Source organism: Propithecus coquereli, unplaced genomic scaffold (genome assembly GCF_000956105.1).
Source record: "Propithecus coquereli isolate 6110/MARCELLA unplaced genomic scaffold, Pcoq_1.0 Scaffold2, whole genome shotgun sequence".
Lineage (NCBI taxonomy): Eukaryota > Metazoa > Chordata > Mammalia > Primates > Indriidae > Propithecus > Propithecus coquereli.
In genome coordinates this window covers 10,520,926-10,530,947 of record NW_012144966.1, presented here as the reverse complement: position 1 = coordinate 10,530,947, position 10,022 = coordinate 10,520,926, and positions in this window count along the sequence as shown.

The following is a 10,022-nucleotide window of genomic DNA, read 5'->3' as shown; positions in this document are numbered from 1 at the left end:
TGTTGCCCGGGCTAGAGTGCCGTGGCATCATCCTAGCTCACAGCAACCTCAAACTCCTGGGCTCAAGCAATCCTGCTCAGCCTCCCGAGTAGCTGGGATTACAGGAATGCACCACCATGCCCGGCCTAATTTTTTCTATATATTTTTAGTTGTCCAGCTAATTTCTTTCCAATTTTAGTAGAGACGGAGTCTCGCTCTTGCTCAGGCTGGTTTCGAACTCCTGAGCTCAAACAATCCGCCCACTTCAGCCTCCCAGAGAACTAGGATTACAGGCGTGAGCCACTGCGCCTGGCAAATCCAGCACCTCTTCATGGTAAAAACCCTCAACAAACTAGGCATGGAAGGAATATACCTCAATATAATAAAAGCCATGTATGACAAACCCACAGCCAACATCATACTGAATGGAGAAAAGTTGAAAGCATTCCACCTAAGAACTGTATTAAGACAAGGGTGCCCACTATCATTACTTCTATTCAACATAGTACTGGAAGTCCTAACCAGAACAATCAGGCAAGAGACAGAAATAAAGGAAAAAAGAAGGTCAAACTATTCCTATTTGTTGACAATAAAAGACTCCTAGAATTGATAAATAAATTCAGCAAGATCTCAGGTTACAAAATCAATATACACAACCAAGTAGCATTTCTATATACTAATAAGAGTCAAGCTGAGAGTCAAATCAAGAACTCAATACCATTCACAATGGCTACAAAGAAAATAAAGTATCTGGGAATATACTTAACCAAGGAGGTGAAAGATCTCTACAAGGAGAACTACAAAACACTCATGAAAGAAATCACAGATGGCACAAACAAATGGAAAAACATCCCATGCTTGTGGACTGGAAGAATCAATATTGTTAAAATGTCCATATGACCCAAAGTCAACACAATTCCCATTAAAAGAGCAACATCATATTTCACAAATCTAAAAAAAAATCAATCCTAAACTTCATATGTAACCAAAAAAGAGCCTGAATAGCCAAAGAAATCTTAAACAAAAAGAACAAATCAGGAGGTATCACAATACCTGACTTCAAATCATGCTATAAGCTGTAGTGACCAAAACACCACAGTAGAGACATAGCCCAATGAAATAGAATAGAGAATCCAGAAATAAAACCATATAGCTACAACCAACTGATTTTTGATAAAGCAAACAAAAAAAATACACTGGGAAAAAGACACCCTATTCAATAAATGGTGCTGGGATAATTGGATAGCTTTATGCAGAAGAATGAAGCAAGATCTCTATCTCACACCACATGCAAAAATTAACTCAGGATGAATTAAAGACTTAAATATAAGGTCTGAAACCATAAAATTCTAGAAGAGAACATAAAGAAATTCTTCTGGACATTGGCCTAGGCAAAGAATTTATGAGTAAGACCCCAAAGGCAAATACAGCAACAATGAGTGTAAATAAATGGGACTTAATTAAATTAAAAAGTTTCTGCACAGCAAGGCAAATAATCAGCAGAGTAAATAGACAACCTACAGAATGGGAGAAAATATTCACAAACTATACATCAACAAAGGAATAATATCCAGAATCTCCGAAGAACTCAAACAAATCAGCAAAAAAAATCAAATAACCCTGTTAAAAAGTGGGCAAAAGACACGAACAGAGTTTTTTCAAAAGAAGATAGAAAAATGGCCAACAAGTATATGAAAAAATGCTTAACATAACTAATCATCAGAAATTAAAATCACAATGAGATACCACCTTAACCCTAGCAAATGGCCATTAGTAAAAAATCAAAAAACAGTAGGTGTTAGTACAGATGTGATGAAAGGGAATGCTTATATATTGTTGTTGGAAATGTAAAGTAGTACAATCTCTATGGAAAACAGTATGGAGATTCTTCAAAGAACTAAAAGTAGTTCTACCATTCAATCCAGCAGTCCCATGACTGAGTATCTACCCAAAGGAAAACAAGTCATTATAACAAAAAGATACCTAACCAGAATGTTTATTAAAGCACAATTTTCAATCTAAGTGCCAATCAACTGATAAGTAGATAAAGAAAATGTAGTGTATGTATACACAGACACACACACACATACACCATACACTGGAGTACTACTCAGCCATAAAAAGGAATGAAATAATGTAATTTGTACCAACTTGGATGGAACTGGATAACATTATCCTAAACAACGTATCTCAGGAATGGAAAAACAAACACCACATATTCTCAGTAACAAAAGGGAGCTAAATGATGGGTATACATGGTCATAAAGTGGTATAAAGCACAGTGGAAACTAAGAACAGAGAAGGGTGGAAGGGGGGTGAGGGATAAAAATTTACATATTGAGTACAATGTACACTATGCTGATAACTGGTACACTAAAAGCCCTGACTTAACCATGATACAATTCATCCATGTAGCAAAAAACTTGTACCCCTTAATAATTTGAAATTAAAAATATTAAATAAAATTAATTAATTAATTAAACAATCCTTCCAAAAAATTCCTGCTTAACAATGCTTTCCCTGCATTTAATGAAGTGAAATTTACCAAGTTTCTTCACTTAGACTGTTGTTATTGCTGATGGAAGAATTTAGTCATGAATTTAAATCACAGCTCTGTGATAAAATATTAAGGTTACTAAGTATGAAATGTCCAATTTCCTTAAGTACAAAGTTTGACAGTTGATATCTCTGACATTTCACTTTGACACTTCTTGTTTTATTTTTATTGTGAAGGTACATCCTCATTCTTTCAAGGTTTGGCTTGTGATTATCTTTCAATTTTTTCTTTAGAGCAATTTTTGTGAAATCATGGATAAGTAAAAAGTTTGAGTTATTTTCAAATATCAGTTCCATCATGAAACCAATGCAGTTCAGACAGCTTGAAATATCAACGACGTGTTTGGGAAGGATGTGGCTAATGAACACACGGTATGTGGATGGTTTGAGAAGTTTCATTCAGGTGATTTTAATCTTGAAAATGAGCCATGTGTGTACCCTGAGACCAAGGTAGAAAAGAATGAGCTGAAAGCTGTAGTGGAAGCAAATCTATCTCAACCTATGTGTGAATTAGCAGCAAGGTTTGATGTTACTATTCCAACAATATTGAGCCATTTGAAACAAAGTCGCAAGCTAAAGAAGCTGGATAGATGTGTACCGCATGAATTAAACAAGTGTCAGAAGAGAAATCGTCTCAAAGCTTGCCTTTTTTTGCTGTCACAACACAAAGGTGAACCATTTCTACACCGTATTGTTATGTGTGATGAAAAATGGATTCTTTTTAACGATTGCAAGTGTTTGGGACAATGGTTGGATAAAGATGAAGTGCTGAAACAGTCCCAAACCAAATATTCATCAAAAAAAGCTAATGGTGTCTGTTTGGTGGTCCAACATTGGTTTTATCCACTACGGCTTCATGAAACTTGGTCAATGGATGACAGTGAATGTGTACTGCAACCAACTGGACAAAATGATGAGGATGCTTGAGATTAAGCAGCCAAGATTGGTCAATAGAGACAGGCCAATCCTCTTGCAAGACGAAGTTCGACCACATGTCATACAAACAACACTGCTCAAACTACAGAGGCTGGACTTGAAAACTCTCTGTCATCCATCATATTCACCAGACCTTGCACCAACTGCTACCACTTCTCGCAGGCTTTGGAACACTCCTCACAAGGAAAAATATTCCATTCTCAACAGGTTATGGAAAATGCCATTCGCGATTTCATCACCAATTGCTCTCCAGGCTTCTTCACTCCTGGCATAAACAAGCTACTGTTAAGATGGCAAAACCATGTCGATAGTTTAGGTGCATACTTTGATTAATTGTACTGCTTCTTGTCTGAGATATAATAAACTACACTTTTGATTGAAATTGGACATTTCATATTTATGAAATTGGACATAATAACTGTGTGTCATGGAGTAATTGATTCAGTATCTTTAAGTATCCGATCAGCTGAGATAAGATAACATTTTAAAAGAAAATTTATGTAGAAAGAATGTTAAAATACTCAAAAGTAGAAAGAAAAGATAATGAACCCTTATATACTTTCATGGCCAGATTCAACAATTATTAAGAATTTGAGAATGGCTATGTTTTGAAATTCTTTCCTTTATCAAGATGTTCCATGAAGAAAAGAAATACAAATTCTAAAATGATATGTGAGCTAAATGTAACAAATTAAATACTAATATTTGTTATTCAGCATGTATTTTCTGTTTTCTTCACATGTACAAGGCACTGTGCTAGGAGCTGGTATAGAATTGTAAAGAAGGCAGACACATCTCTGCTTGCAGACAGGCCTATTTGCATCATCACAATCAAGAGTCGTGGGAAGTTCTAATTCTTTTACTAACGCAACTCATCAATTGTTTCATAGTAGCTAAAAGTAAATTTTTTCTCGAAACAGAAAACAGGAAGAACACCTGACATCCAAATTTTAAAATGCACTATGAGAGCTGTTATTGCTTAGGATTAAGTCTACTATTAATAGTTAACTCATGTTAACTTTCACTTTTGTGGCTGCTTTTTTTTACTTCAGAATGTTACAGGGTATAAATGTTTTGGTTATATGAACTGCTTTTGTATAGTTGGAGTCATGCTATACATCTGATAAAGGGCTAATAACCAGAGTCTACAAAGAACTCAAGCAAATCAGCAAGAAAAAATCAAACAACCCCATTAAAAAGTGGGCAAAAGACATGAACAGCTTTTTGAAAGAAAATAGACTAATGGCTGATAAACATATGAAAAAAATGCTCAGAGTCTCTAATTATCAGGGAAATGAAAATCAAAACCACAATAAGATACCACTTAACTCCAGTGAGAATGGCTTTTATCAAAAAGTCCCCAAACAACAGATGCTGGCATGGATGTGAAGAGAAAGGAACACTTATACACTGTTGGTGGGACTGCAAACCAGTACAACCTCGATAGAAAATACTATGGAGATTCCTCAAAAAACTAAAAGTAGATCTATTATTCGATCTGGCAATCCCACTACTGGGTATTTACCCAGAGGAAAAAAAGCTGTTTTATCTAGAAGACACTTGCACTCAAATGTTTATCGCAGCAAAATTCCGTCACAAAGATGTGGAATCAACCCAAGTGCCCATCAATTCATGAGTGGATTAATAAATCCAACCCTTCTAATAGTTCTCTGTATCAAATCTCTTTCTACTTAATTCAAGTAGACAGATGTCTCTCTTTTCCTGACCAGACTAGGACAAATTCTTTTTATATTAAATCAGATGAGATGAAAATTGAGAAAATAATGGACCTCAAAATTGGGTAGAAGTATTTTTTATAATAATGTTATATTGATCTTTCATTTAGACAAACAGTAGGTACTTAATAGGTACTCCTTGATTCTTTTTTAACTCACTTAAGAAATAGTAGTTGATAATTAAGGATGTGGGAGAGAAGAATCTCATTGAAGATAATTTTAAAATGTATTGTTTACTTGAAATTTGATAAGAAAGAAGATTTTAAGAGTCCTTATCTCACATGAACACACACACACACACACACACACAAATGGTAACTGTGAGTGGTGATGGATTTGTTAATTTGTGGTAATCAGTACACAATGCATACACATAACAAATCATCATATTATATAGTTTAAATAAATACAGTTTTTGTCAATTAAAAATTTTAAAAAACCAGAGAATAAACCAGTTTTCAGAATATCAAAACAAGGACATATAATGTTTTTGTTTTGGTATTATTAGAATATATAAAGCTCATAAAAATAGAAATAACATACATGTAAATATCTATTTTGCTATTTTATATTAAAAGGAGAATTTGTAATATTGATAGATCTTTGTGGATATTTTTACTAGGTTTTTCTCAGATTGTACACCAACTAAATAGATGGTAGAATATTGTAGTACTATTCTGAACTGAACTGGAATATTGTAAACTTAAAATGATTTATTCATCTATGTATACTATTTTTTATAAATAGAAAACTTCCAGTTAGGTGTGATCGAATCTACATTATACATTATTTGCAGAGAGGTTTTATTAATTGAAATTATCTTTGCTCACCCTCTTGAATTGATAAAATGTGGCTGACAGTCATCACAGTCTGACAGGCCACAGTTGTTATGAAAATATGGTTGCTAGGATACCTTCATTATTTCATTGTCATGTAACACCAGTCTATCAATTAATAAAGAAACACTCAAGTTAATTCTCAGTCACATTTATACACATTCTTAGCATATGATTTCCCTTATCTCCAAGTGACATTTCTCCCTGTAGCATTCACCTTCTACTCCATAAAATATTAAACATGAGGTTATCACATCAGTTTACAAATTACAGCAATGATGCACATCTTCTACTTAACCTTTCCATTCACTTTCCATCATGGTTAAAGTTCTTACAGCAAATATTCATGCCTAAACTATTTTTCCTACTTCTAGATTTACTTGCATGAAAATTGATGCCTGGGAAAAAAATACATTTATTGAATTGACATCTTCAGTCTTTTATAGTTCTTTCTAAAGGAAACAGGATGGTGAAGCAGGAAACCCTTTGAAAGTCACTCCAGAATTTTTGGATATTCATAACTATGCCTAGGTTATTACTTTACACTTTAGGGTTAGATTCAAAGAAAATGTCTGATATGGGGTCTTACAAATGCATGTCTTATGACTATTACATTGCAGTCAAAACCACCATATGCTGTCCTGAGTTGCCATTTGTCAGGGCATTATAAAAATAATAAATGAAAATCTTTGATATGATAAATTTATTTCATTTGCATATGTTCACTTTAGAGCCTACTTATTCCATTTCATGTAACCAAAATGAAATAAATTACATTAATTTTTCAAAAAACAAATATGTAACATGTTCTGAAAATTGGCAAAAGAAAATATTGACTCTAACTATAAAATGATCTATAAATACAGAAAACTTTTAAAGACTTTATATAATTTTGATACCTTCTCAAACAATCCCAGTAAATGAAAAGTATTGTTAACCCCATTAAACAGGAAAACTGAGCAATATCTGCGCTAAGTCATTTGCAAGGTATCATTTAGAAGTCATACAGTCAAGAATAGAATTAAAATTTCCTAATGTTTAAAATAGTTTTAAAGGTCCTATCATTCCTTCAACTGTAATGGTCAATATTTGCATTTGAACAATTTTTTTTTTCAAATTGTACAACTGTTAGAATGCAAGAAAAAGAAAAAAAAGAAGACAATTCAAGGAGTGAAGGTCTGAACTACTAAAAAATTTTTAAGCAGTTCAACATATCTTTATATTTATATATAAATACATTAAAGGCGATTGTATCAAAATTCAAACTGACTGCACAGATGTAATCTTTCAAAAAGATTGCCTGTTCCAAAGACTGTACACAGCTGTTTTCAATTCACTAAAGTATATGTGTGGTCTTCCTTTCGGGTCAAAGAAAAGTATCTCTCTTTCTCTTTCTAAATTTTCATGTGTGGCTTAGCAAATCATATGGTTAAACCAAGAATATGCTCATGTGAAAAAATCTTCATCAATCTTAGTGTCCACTAAAATGGGTTAAAACTGTCTTCTAATGAAATATAGAAAATTTACTCATGTATTTGGTGCTTTACAAATGTCTCTCAAGTATTACTTATATGTGCTTTGAACATAAAGCAACCCATTTTTTTAAACTTTGAGAATCAGAAATTAAAACAATGTAATGATAAATTCAAGTCCAGGATTATAGTATTTTTGAGGCAATGACGAGATTCAGAGATTTTAAAATTTCATGTTGGTATTAGCTTCCTCCTTATCATGGATCAATCTTGATTTTTCCCTAACAAATATTATCCCATTTCATTTCTCAGGCATCGTGTCCTTCTGATTCATGTTCACCTACACTTTTGTCAGGTTTAACACATTTTCAATAGAATTTGTTAGGCTAGTATGGAAACAGTTTCCCATAAAATTGAAAAAAAGGCACCAAGTGGCTATTATGTTTCCCTATGATTTTGCAAAGCAGGCTTATCAAAACTAAACACATTTTATTTTCTTGTAAGCCCCGTTGTTTGTTTTAAATTTATCATGAAACCTCTGAAAATATTATAGTGAAGTGAACTTTTTAACATGACAAATGTATGGTTTCATCTAAAAATTTCTTTCCATTTTTAAATGTGAAAAATTGAAATTAGGGTCCAACAAATGATTATGATATGCAATTGCAACATGAACATATCTTTTCTCATTTTTTTAAATGGCTTCAACCATCATTTCCTCTAGATGCCACTAGGGTAAACTTGTCCTTTGTGTTAAATAGTATGCTTTCACTAATTCAAAATATTAGTCTCTTCTTCTGCCCATTTATTTTCATAGAATTCTTTTTTTGTCAAAATTTCAAGCCTTAGGGAAGAACTGATTCTCTTTTTGTTTATTTCTCCCCACTAGTGCAATATTTCCAGGCTAGCATGACACATTCCACAATGACATCTTTTCCGATCAACTTAATCAAATATTTATTAATGGCCTACTATGTGTCATAGGCAGTGATGGCAGGCTGCTCTGCTTTCCCCATTCTGATCTGTGTACCATTATTAAAATGGCACAATTGCTGCTCAATCAACAATTCAGACTCAAGTTGATGGGATCAGCATTGCTTCCACTTTAAGGAGATGTGAAAAAGAATATAATCATTTAATCTCACTCCATTTTTCACCTATGACAGTATTACCTTCATCTCAGGTCTCAGAGAGAATGAACTAAAAGGAAAAAAGGAAAAGGCAGTAGACAACGGAAAGACATTCTGATGACCTGCTGGAAATATGCATGGTGTATGAAGAAAGGAGATTATTATCACGTACAAGGATATGGAAATATGTGAATGGGAAAAAGTGAATGAAGACCAAAAGGAGAAGGAAAGAAAATATCAAGAAAAATATTTTATTTATCTGTGTATTTTTATTTTTATTTCAAAATATTAAGGGTGGCACAAATGATTTTGGTTACACGGATCACTTTTGTAATACTTGAGTCAGAGTTACAAGTGTGCCAATCACCTAGATAATGTTCATTGTACCTTTTAGGTAGGTTTTCACCCATCCCCTCCTCTACCCAGCCCCCTGCTTGATTTCCACTGAGTTTTACTTCCCTCTGTGCACATATATGCTCATCACTTAGTTCCAATTTAATAGCAAGTACATGTAGTGTTTGTTTTTCCACTTTTTAGATACTTCACTTGGATAATGGTCTCCAGTTCCATCCAAGTTGTTGCAAAAGGCATTAATTCATCCTTTTTTATAGCTTAGTAGTATTTCATTGTGTGTGTATATTCCATCATGTGTGTGTGTATATATATATTCCACCAAATATATACACGCACCATTTTATATATATATGTGTGTATGTATGTGTATATATATGTGTGTATATATACCATCATATACATACACACCACATTTTGTTAATCCACTGATGAATTGATGGGCACTTGGGTAGATTTCACCTCTTTGCAATTGTGAATTGTGCTGCAATAAACATTTGAGTGTAGGAGTCTTTTTGATAAAAATACTTCTTTTTCTTTGGGTAAGTACCCAGTAGTGGGATTGCTGGATCGAATGGTAGGTCTACTTTTAGTTCTTTGAGGAATCACCCTACTATCTTCCATAGAGGTTGTACTATTTTCTAGTTCCACCAATAGTACGTAAGCATTCCTTTCTCTCTGCATCCACCCCAGCATCTATTGTTTTTAGACCTTTTTAAAAAACATTCAAACAGAAATAAGGGAGATACCTCACTGTGGTTTAAATTTGCATTTACTTGATCATTAGTGACATTGAGCATTTTTCATATGTTTATTGGCAATTTGTCTATCTTCTTTTGAAAAGCTGCTCATGTCTTTTTTTTTTCTTTTTCTTTTATTTCAGCATATTATGGGGGTACAGATGTTTAGGTTACATATGTTGCCCTCGGTCCCCACCCCCCAAGTCCGTGTTTCAAATATGTCCATCCTTCGGGTGGTGCACATTGCACTCCTTGTGTATACAAATACCCGTCCCCTCCTCCCTCC